This window comes from Pyrus communis, chromosome 14, assembly GCF_963583255.1.
Source record: "Pyrus communis chromosome 14, drPyrComm1.1, whole genome shotgun sequence".
NCBI classification, from domain to species: Eukaryota; Viridiplantae; Streptophyta; class Magnoliopsida; order Rosales; family Rosaceae; genus Pyrus; species Pyrus communis.
Window position 1 is genome coordinate 2701988 of NC_084816.1, and position 9516 is coordinate 2711503.

The 9516-nt window shown below is 32.9% G+C and overlaps 1 long non-coding RNA gene across 3 annotated transcripts; it reads right to left on the reverse strand.

The window, feature by feature from the left end:
- Nucleotides 1-807: 807 nt before the first annotated feature.
- On the reverse strand, nucleotides 808-8662 carry LOC137716582 (uncharacterized). Of its 3 annotated transcripts, XR_011065693.1 has the most exons (7): nucleotides 8531-8662; nucleotides 7217-7283; nucleotides 7025-7093; nucleotides 6047-6133; nucleotides 5411-5459; nucleotides 3265-3309; nucleotides 889-1196 (listed from the first exon to the last, which is right to left on the reverse strand). It is a non-coding gene; the product is annotated as an uncharacterized lncRNA (long non-coding RNA). The 3 variants fall into 3 exon arrangements; XR_011065692.1 differs by lacking the exon at nucleotides 8531-8662 and having other exon boundaries at nucleotides 808-908; nucleotides 7217-7356; XR_011065691.1 differs by lacking the exon at nucleotides 8531-8662 and having other exon boundaries at nucleotides 7217-7356.
- Nucleotides 8663-9516: the final 854 nt, after the last annotated feature.

The following is a 9516-nucleotide window of genomic DNA, read 5'->3' on the forward strand; positions in this document are numbered from 1 at the left end:
CTTTATAAGTAATCAAAGAAGCCATGGTTTCTTTACCCAAAGAAATCACAACTGAACATAGGCAAAGGTTCTACTGAACCAGTATAATCTTGTGTGTTTCTAGTTATTCCCTATTTGTGAAGTTTTGTCCATTACCTAATACATCAAAGAATAAGATCTAGAGGAGAGTTGAAATTCTAACAATATATATGCCTCTTCAGCTAGATAGCATTATTTACATGCCTTTTTTTTTTTTTTTTAGTGAAATTATAATTACATATGAAAATGCAAAATTTGCTAACATGCACAAAGAAATAAATCCCATAAAGGTTTAGACTAAGCTGTAATTTTATTAATTTTTTTTCTTTACATGAAAGGTTGTATCAATGATCCCAAATTGTATGAATTCTCAAATTCTCAATGGATTTCGGGTTTAACATCAGGAATACAAATGGAACAAAGAATCCAGCACAAAGAGTAAACAGAGAAAAGCAAATAAAAAAAAGGACGAAATACAAACATAAATTCATAGTAAGGACACGTAGATTTGGATAAGGAGTAAAAAGCCAATACCTTCAAAGGAAAATTCACAGGAGGCTTGCTTGTTGTTCCTCAGGAGAGTATATTAACAGCTTCTTCAGGAGAAATGAAGGTATCTAGATTGAAAGAACGAAGCAACCCATCCAAGAACAAGTAAGCAAACGTTACGCGGAACCTTAAGCAATGGCAACTGTCGAACTGCAAAAAGTAAAACTCATTAAGAGAAAGGTTTGAGAAATTCTAGTGTTTTTTTTTTTTCATTGAATTTTCTTAAATCTTTTAGTATTAACTAGAAAAAATGCCCGCGCGATGCTGCGGGACTTGAATGCATCACCTTGAACTGTATTGTATTGTACAATTAACAGGACGAAACAGAACGTTTTGGTTCCCTAATAAATAGAAGAAATAGAAGTAACATATAGTTTACAGAAATATTGCCCTTGTAGTCAAGGTGATAAAATATATATCTTCTAGGTTAGCTACATGTTGTAGTTGACAAAAAACATAAAAACTGTTTTGTTCTTATTCTAGCATCTAAGTTTCCAAGCACGAATGTGCAAAAAACACGCAGTTGTTGAAGCAAAAATGTTGATAGCCAAAAACATGTAGAACTGCCTGCAGCAGTCGATTACGGAGATTGCATTGTTCACTTTTTTTGAGAGTGGATATCTTCCGCACTACAGCAAAAAATATAAATCATAGTTTAAGAAATGCGGCCATAATGTTTTTCATGTAGGCGTGCATATGAAAGAAACGAAAAAGAACAAAATCACCCATATATATAATAAGTTTAAATGCAACCCAATTGTGGGTTCCAACATCATAGAAAAAATGTCTTATACATAATTAACAGTACGCCCGACATCGGTTCATCCTTTCGTATTATTAGTTATTGTTTGCAGAAACCTCAATTACCTTACAATCTATCATCATTGACATATAGTTCATACAAAATGGGACATCATAACCTATCTTTGGCCAACAACAGCTTTTCCAAAATGAAATCAACTATTACTGCATTAATTATGGGTCCATCTAGGCAATTCATTGAATTCACAAAGCCGAAAATTTCCCCAATTCACTGAATTTACATACAAATGGGACAAACAATAAAACATACCATAATTTTGATGACAATCATATTAATCATCCTTAATAGTATAAATAATTCAACAATGTGAAAAATATAGGTCATGTAGAATAGAACAATCAAAGTTCTCTATTTTGATCAGGAAAATAATGGTCAAAATTTTAAAGAGACAGAGCCTTTTATAGTAAATTTTATATCCAGAAACTCAAAACCAAACATGTTCAATTAGCAAGAAATTCTCTACATGATACTCAAACCAAAACCGATGAATTTTTGTTATATGTATCATAAATAGAAATGATGGCATCCAAATTCCATTAGTTTAATAGTTAGAAACACTTAGTCATTAAGTATATATACTTGCCAAAACTCATTCAGACAATATCAATTTATGAATTACACGTGTAGTCAAATTGATTATGCGTCCTTACCCTTTCCTTACCCCTACGCTTTAACCCTTGCATAAAATCCTCCATTCTCTCACTCACCTTTGTTCTATCTCTGTGTGTGTGTAAATCGCAAAAAACAAACCCTGAACTAAAACCCTCAAATCCCGGCTAAATTCTTGCACAATTTGGTCGGAGATTCTTTATTTCTCCTTGCAATTCCTAAACCAAATGTGGTAAATTTTATCTGAAAGAGACCTCTCTTTCTACAAATGGCACAAAGAAAATGGTTTCGAGAAATTATGCTAAAGGGGAGACTAATCAGATGATTATGCTTAGAACTATAATGTTGTTTCAATTTAAAAAAAAAGTGTTAAACTGATTGAAAAACCAAACCATTTAAAGAACCAGTAGAGATCACAGTAACAACATTGTAATAAAACTAAGATCTAAAAAAGCATGTATTCAAAAGTAAATTAGTTCGATCATGCATAAAGCAAGGCAGTGACGGAACATTAGCAGCTAAGGTAATCCACCATATTAAGGCATCATACAGATTATTATACTTTGTTTGTCAGCATGGGAACATGTGTCAGAAAAAGAAAAGGAAAAATATATAGGGTAAATTTAAAGGCTATTTGAAAAGTTTAATATGTTTGTCTTTGAAACTCAGTGATAAAACTTCACAGTCATGCTTTCCAAGAAGAAAAGAAAGCAAATAACTGAAACCACTGATAATTCGAAGCAACAGAGCAGATATTATTAAGATTGAAAACGCATTCCAGAAAGCATGGGGAAACTGTAAAAGTAACAAAAACTGTGATGGTAGAATGGATTAAATCCATGAAAGTGCAACAAAGAAAGGGTAAATCTGAGAAGGGTTTAACTCACGACCAGTCTTTTATACTTGATAATGTTATGAATTATCAGCTGGATAAAGCTGTTAAAATGTGTTTTGGAATCGGTCGTCGCTCAACATGTTTATTTACGCTGTTCTTGTTTAACTGCAAACAACTGCGTTTTATTATTATGTTTCAGTTTAGGTTTGATGGCATGAATATTTGTTACATCACACTAACTTATGACGTAACAATCACACATTGTACTGTTATTGCAGTCATATATATTCAAATTCTACTGTTATCGCGGTCATATATATATATATATATATATATATGAAAAGGACGCTATAATTAGATAGCTAAATCTAATCCTAATGTGAAAAAAAAAATGTAAGAATTGTTATGAAACCAGTGTTAATTAATATACCTCAAAAGTCAAACGGCCAAGTGCTCCAGCAATCGATCCAACTTTCTGAAAATTGGAAACAAAGCAAATCGATTAGCACTAACTCACAGAATAGCAATGAAAATAATAGCTTAGAGACAGTAGCGAAATTCTATTAGCAGTAAACACACACTGTTGAAACAGGGATTGTAGCAAAGCTATACCAATTAGTAATATAATATAGGCATTAGTTGCAGGTTCTGCAAGTATTATCTGTAGAATTTAGCAGGTTAGTTATATACTTTATCTGAGATAGTAATGCAAATATCATACCGAAGAAACATATATCATCCAGTATTTCTTATCTAAAATTTTCCAATCCAAAAAAGCAATTTTCAAACAAAGCAAAGCAAAGAAATTGAAATTGTCTCATGAAAACTAACTAAAAGTTTATGTAATGTCATTGTATTATTATCTAAGAGGCGAGATAGAATGTTAATACTACATGACACAAAAGCAATGCAATATCTACATGTTTAGGTAACACCATCCTATCATGCTTAACAACTGGAAATGCACAATCTAGTTTACAAAAGTAGGGGTTAGAATATGAAAACCAACTAAACAGACCATGAAAATAACTAAAAGGTGGTATTTGCCAAGGTGTCTAAACTTCTATATATATGTGTTTGTGATGTAAAACTAACTTCATCAGGGTTGTAGTTGAACTGAACCAACAAATCTGTGAGCTAATTAAATATTCACACACATTATACACATAGACACTGCACTCACACACTCTGATTATAAGAAATGAAAATGAAAAAACAAATGAAAGCTAACATATGTCTTGGCCAACATATTTATAAGATATGGATGCCAACCAGTAAATAGCTAGGAATTTACCTAAAGAGTCTTTAGCCACAAAAATCCCATTAAAGAATCTCAACATGTTCCCAAAACATTAAAATAGTAATGCAACTCAAAATTTTCCCCAAACCCTAAAACCCACAGAGCATATGCCCTACTCAACAAAGATAATTAAGAACAACAATTGTAGGATCAATAAGGAATCTGTGAACTGCAAGGATTAAGAGTGCAGGAAAAACATTACTACTGGTAACTTAACAGAGAGAGAGAAGAACCTGCAATTAGGTTTTCTCAAAAGCGAAAATTGCAGAAAGCAACCAAGAGACACAAAAAATTTAGCTAAAGAATGTTAGCCACCAAAATCTCATTAAAGAATCTCAAAATTTTTTCTAAACATTAAAATACCAAAGCAGCTCAAAATTTTCCCCAAACCCTAAAACCCACAGAACATAGCCTCTACTCAACAAAGATAACTTAAGAACAATTGCAAGATCAATAAGAACTCTGTGAACTGCAAGGATTAAGTGTGCAGGAAAAACTATAATCTAGATAAACAAAAGAAAATATGTATTAAAGAGCACCAAAAAGTCAAAAACTTTAAAGGCTGCCAAATAGATTTGTATTCAAGGGTTTGAACCCATCGATCTAAGTGCAAACATAAAAAGCACAGAACATAGAAAAATAAGTTGAGAGATAGTTTAGAACATTGCAATTGAGGCTCCTCTCAGTAAATATATATATATATATATATATATATATATTTTTTTTTTTTTTTTTTTTTTAAAAAGAACACATGTATACCTTGCCCCGTAAGAAACATGTTAAGCAAACACCCATCTTATCAATGGTTCAGAATCATAGTTTGACCACATATGCCAAACTATAAATCTAAACCATTGATAAGGTAAACTTTTGCGAGAATGTGTGGTCCATATGCACTGTGTGGCAACATAACCACCTATGTTGCCAGAATGTCTAGCAATAGGGCATGACGCTACATATTCAAAAGTTGAGAAACCATGGGAGAAGGAACGACTCAGAACTTGGAAGTAAAATATGAAAATCACAACTCAAAACACAGATTAATAAATGTTATTTCAAATTTTCACAAACAACATGGCAGATAAGGAAGAGTACAGAAAATTAGAGAGAAATTCAAACAGAGCAAGGAAAACTAACTATGCATCACCAATAATATACCACAAAAGATATATACATTTGGTGACAATCATACATTTGATTCCTACAATATTTCATGTCTTGCATAAAAATTAGAAATTTAAAAAAAAAAAAAAAAACACAACAAAGAAAAGGGTACCTAATACTTTTCGTGCAGCTGCTCTTCAAAAGGCAAAATGCTTTAGATCCTAATGACCAAGCAAATATAAAAGCGATTCAACAATTATCAAAGAAAATCAACAATGCATGGAACAAAAATCAGAAATTAAACACCCATCAAGGGTTGTGAAGAATGCTAAATCCAACTAATTCGAAACATAAAGTAAGCCGAAAGTAATAAAACTTATAAATTCTATATAAATTATAATCCTTTGGAGAAAATCTCCAATATCCATTATCCAATTAATTGTATTAAAAACCTAGCAAATCTCCATTAAATTAAACACATTTTGCAGTAAAGTATCCATCTTTTCACAGTAAAGCTATACAAAGATCATGAGCAAGTAAATCTGGAACACTACCATCAAAATTCCAGCAATCAATAACCATAATTATAAATTTTGTCAAACTTAGTTGCTACAGTGTTTGACAATGATCAGGCAAAAACTGAATATTTCGTGGAGCCGCAAATGTTCTATCAGAAAAAATGAATAATCGAATTAGTTGAGTAAATTTACGGAACAAAAAGAGAAGAGGGGAATGGAGGAGATCAGCAGAAGGAGACGAAATCAGATTCAGAGTTTGAGAGTCAATTGCTGAATTTAGATGAACTGACCCTTTTTATGACAGACAGTCAAACTGGAATGCACAGGGAGAAGCGGAAGAAGGAAAAGAGGATGGTTCTCAGATACATCAGCACTCCCTGCAAAACCCCAAAAGCAGAAGATTAGAAAAAGAACCCAAAATTAGTGGCATGGTCCTCATTTCTCCATTAATCAGTAGCTAATAACCTAACGAAAAAGAACCCAAAACAGACTACTTAAATTATGGAAAGTGCTTATAAAGCTCATGAATAACTTTCAGAGCCTGCATAGAAATGGTATAGCACAGATAACAACAGACAATAAAACTATGCACAGTATAAGCTAAATCCGATATGTTACATTCCACACACACACAGATATGTCGAAAACTCGAAATTATTATAGAGTAAAGACAACTATATTATACAATCAACTTTGAAGTGTTATCCATTGGTAAATTTTCAGTATTAATTCTATTGGATTATTCATAAGAAATGAAGAATCCAAAACTGCATCAATTCTTAGTTCAAAGTTCAAACCAGCAGCTACTGTCATCCATATGAAATTAAGAATCCAAAATTGCATGAATTATTTCATTAAGCAACCAAACAGGGGATAACACAAATTGCAAGGTAAGAAAGAAAGATGGAAACCTGGAGGAACCCAAAAGGAGCAATTAAATAGCAGTACATAATGACGGAATTTCAATGAAAAAATATGAATAGGTGGAGGGGGTAAATTCAATCCATGAGAGAAAGAATTAATATGTAACACATACCTTCTTAATTAAATTTAAAAAAAAAATAAAAAATAAAAACTGAGCTCTGGGAAAACCTAAACCTATACTTCTTGAACTTTAGGTCACTCAAGATGATGTTCAAAAATTTTCTTTGAAGAAAACCCAAAAGGAGCAATTAAATAGCAATACATAATGACGGAATTTCAATGAAAAAATATGAAAAGGTGGAGGGGGTCAAATTCAATCCATGAGTGAAAGGGTAAGCATATACCTGCTGCTAGGAAATCTAGATTCCAATGGTTGATACTCTTTGTTTCTGAAAAAAGTGTGTATGTTTGAGCTGCAAGGATACATCACATAGGAAAAAATTAGAGGGAAAAAGAGTTTGTATTTAAACACAGTAAAGAGATTTGTATTAGAAATTACTTTGTATAAACAAAATTTAAAATGGATAGACAAATACCTCACTAATGGTTTGTTTGGTGGCTGCTGTGTGAATGGATGGTTTGATGTGTATGGTTGTGTTGGATCTACATGCATATCAAGAATCAAATCAAAAGTGTATCTCAGAAATATAAAAGAAGCAATAAACGGAAAACAACCTAGCAACATATGGATATTAGAATGATGTGAAGTGGAAAAGGAAGCTGAAGTTGATTTGTTGATTAGTAAATAGTAGGAAAGTATGAAAAAACACAGAAATGAGCACAGTGCAACCCCTTTGTTTATAAATACAGAAATATCAACCTAACAGTGAACTAAACAGGTTAGACACCCTAATTTAAAAACAATAAACTTAAAAAGGAGGCTTAATTTTGTTCACTCATAAGCAAAGGGAAAAAATTCTGAAAAACACAAATATAAACAGTGTAGCCTCCTAATTTAGAAAGACTAAGAGTAAAGTCTAATAGTTAAGCAAACAAATTTTGAAATATCTATGACAGCTTTTATAAAGGAAAGGGAATGGTAAATCAAACAGTGAACAGATAATTTCAAACAAAAAACTGTATAAATTTACGTTTTTTTTACTTAATTTTTTAATTTTTCGGTCAACCATTAATCTTGCTGTAAATTTAGGTGTTTTCCGTTTGTGTTGGTCCAGCTACTTATACTTGTCAAATGTTGGTTCATCTTATGCAAATATTGATATATTTAACAGCTTACTACCGATGGGTAGTGGAGCATCCCCAATTAATCTACATTATGGTTATTAGAACAATGGATTAGGTTGTAGGATAAGTTTTAACATCCAGCTAACCCTAGAGCTGAACTAAACAACCTACAAAAGACTAAGAGGAAACCCTAATAGTTAACTAAACAATATAAAATATCTATGACAACATTAATGAAGGAAAAAATATCTATGACAATTTTAATAAATGGAATGGCAAATCAAACAGTGAACAACAATTAAAAACAATAAACTGAAATAAAGTGAATCTAAGGTGACCTAAACAATCTACAAAGATCTATGACAATTTTAATGAAGGAACATAAAATCTGTAACAATTTTTAAACTGAAAAATGATGAATTATACACAAATTGATGGAGAAACAGAGAAATTATATCAGTGCAAAGGCCTAATTTACAAAAACAGAGACTTAATCCAAGCACCCAACTGAACAAATTATTAACATGCATTGCAATTTGAATGAAAGAACCAAATATGAATGGCAATTTTAACAAAGCAAATGGCAAATCAGAAACAAAACAATTAATCTAAAAGAGTTCATGACCTTTTGAATGAAGGGAGAAAGGTGAAAACGCAGACCCTACCATTCCTCCCTCACCCATCCCCTCCTCACCGACTCTGTGCATAAGCCCTTGACCCTAACGAATGCACATACGCATGCTTTTCGTTATGTATCTCTCTCCCTGTTCATCCTTCTCTAAAATCGCAGAAAATCCCATGGATCCTGGCAGAAGACCTAGCTAAATCTCTCTGTCACTCAGTGGAAACCCGTAGCTCCCGTATCTATCCAATCTGTCAGTCTCTCTGTCCCCATCCTCTCCACTCCCTCTGTCCCCATCCTCTCCTCTCCGCACAGCGAGACCCAGCTGTCTCCGAGTGAAAATGGGGAGCCATCGTCTCTCTCCAATTTGTCAGCCGGTCTGTCCCCCTCCCCTCTCTGTCCCCGAGTCAAACCTTGAGATGCAGGGGGTGGAAATCGGGTTTTAAGGCTGGGTGGTATTTTTGTAAATATTGAGAAAGTTGGGTAAAAGCAGCCGAGTGACAATTTTGAAAATAAACTGAAATGTGGTCAAATCACTATTCATATGAATAGTGCCGATTACCCTCCTACTTTAGACTAAAGTAATGAATCCCACATTATGGTTCATGTCCTAGCTACAAGCTTAGAGACATGTCCTAAGCGTCGTAAACAAATTGGCCTCGAAATTGAGAGTAAATAAAGAAAGACAAATAAAAAAGGACAAACACAGATATAAATTCAGATCAAGGATAGGCAGATTTGGATATGGAGTAAAAAGACAATACCTTTAAAAGGAAAATTTACACGAGACTTGATGTTCTTCAAGATGGAGAAATGCCTGCGGCTTCTGCTACAGTAAGTGATGACCGATGAAAAAACGCTTCAAGAATGTTTAAAGACAATTTGGGCACTGGCATATCAGAATAGGGTAGTTTAGAATGTTCAAAATTTTCATAATATGTGGAGGGAATGTTTTGGATTGTGATTGTTTCGAAAAGAATTAAAAGCGTTTTAGACAATAAAAAAACGTTTTTGGCTGTGCGAGCCATT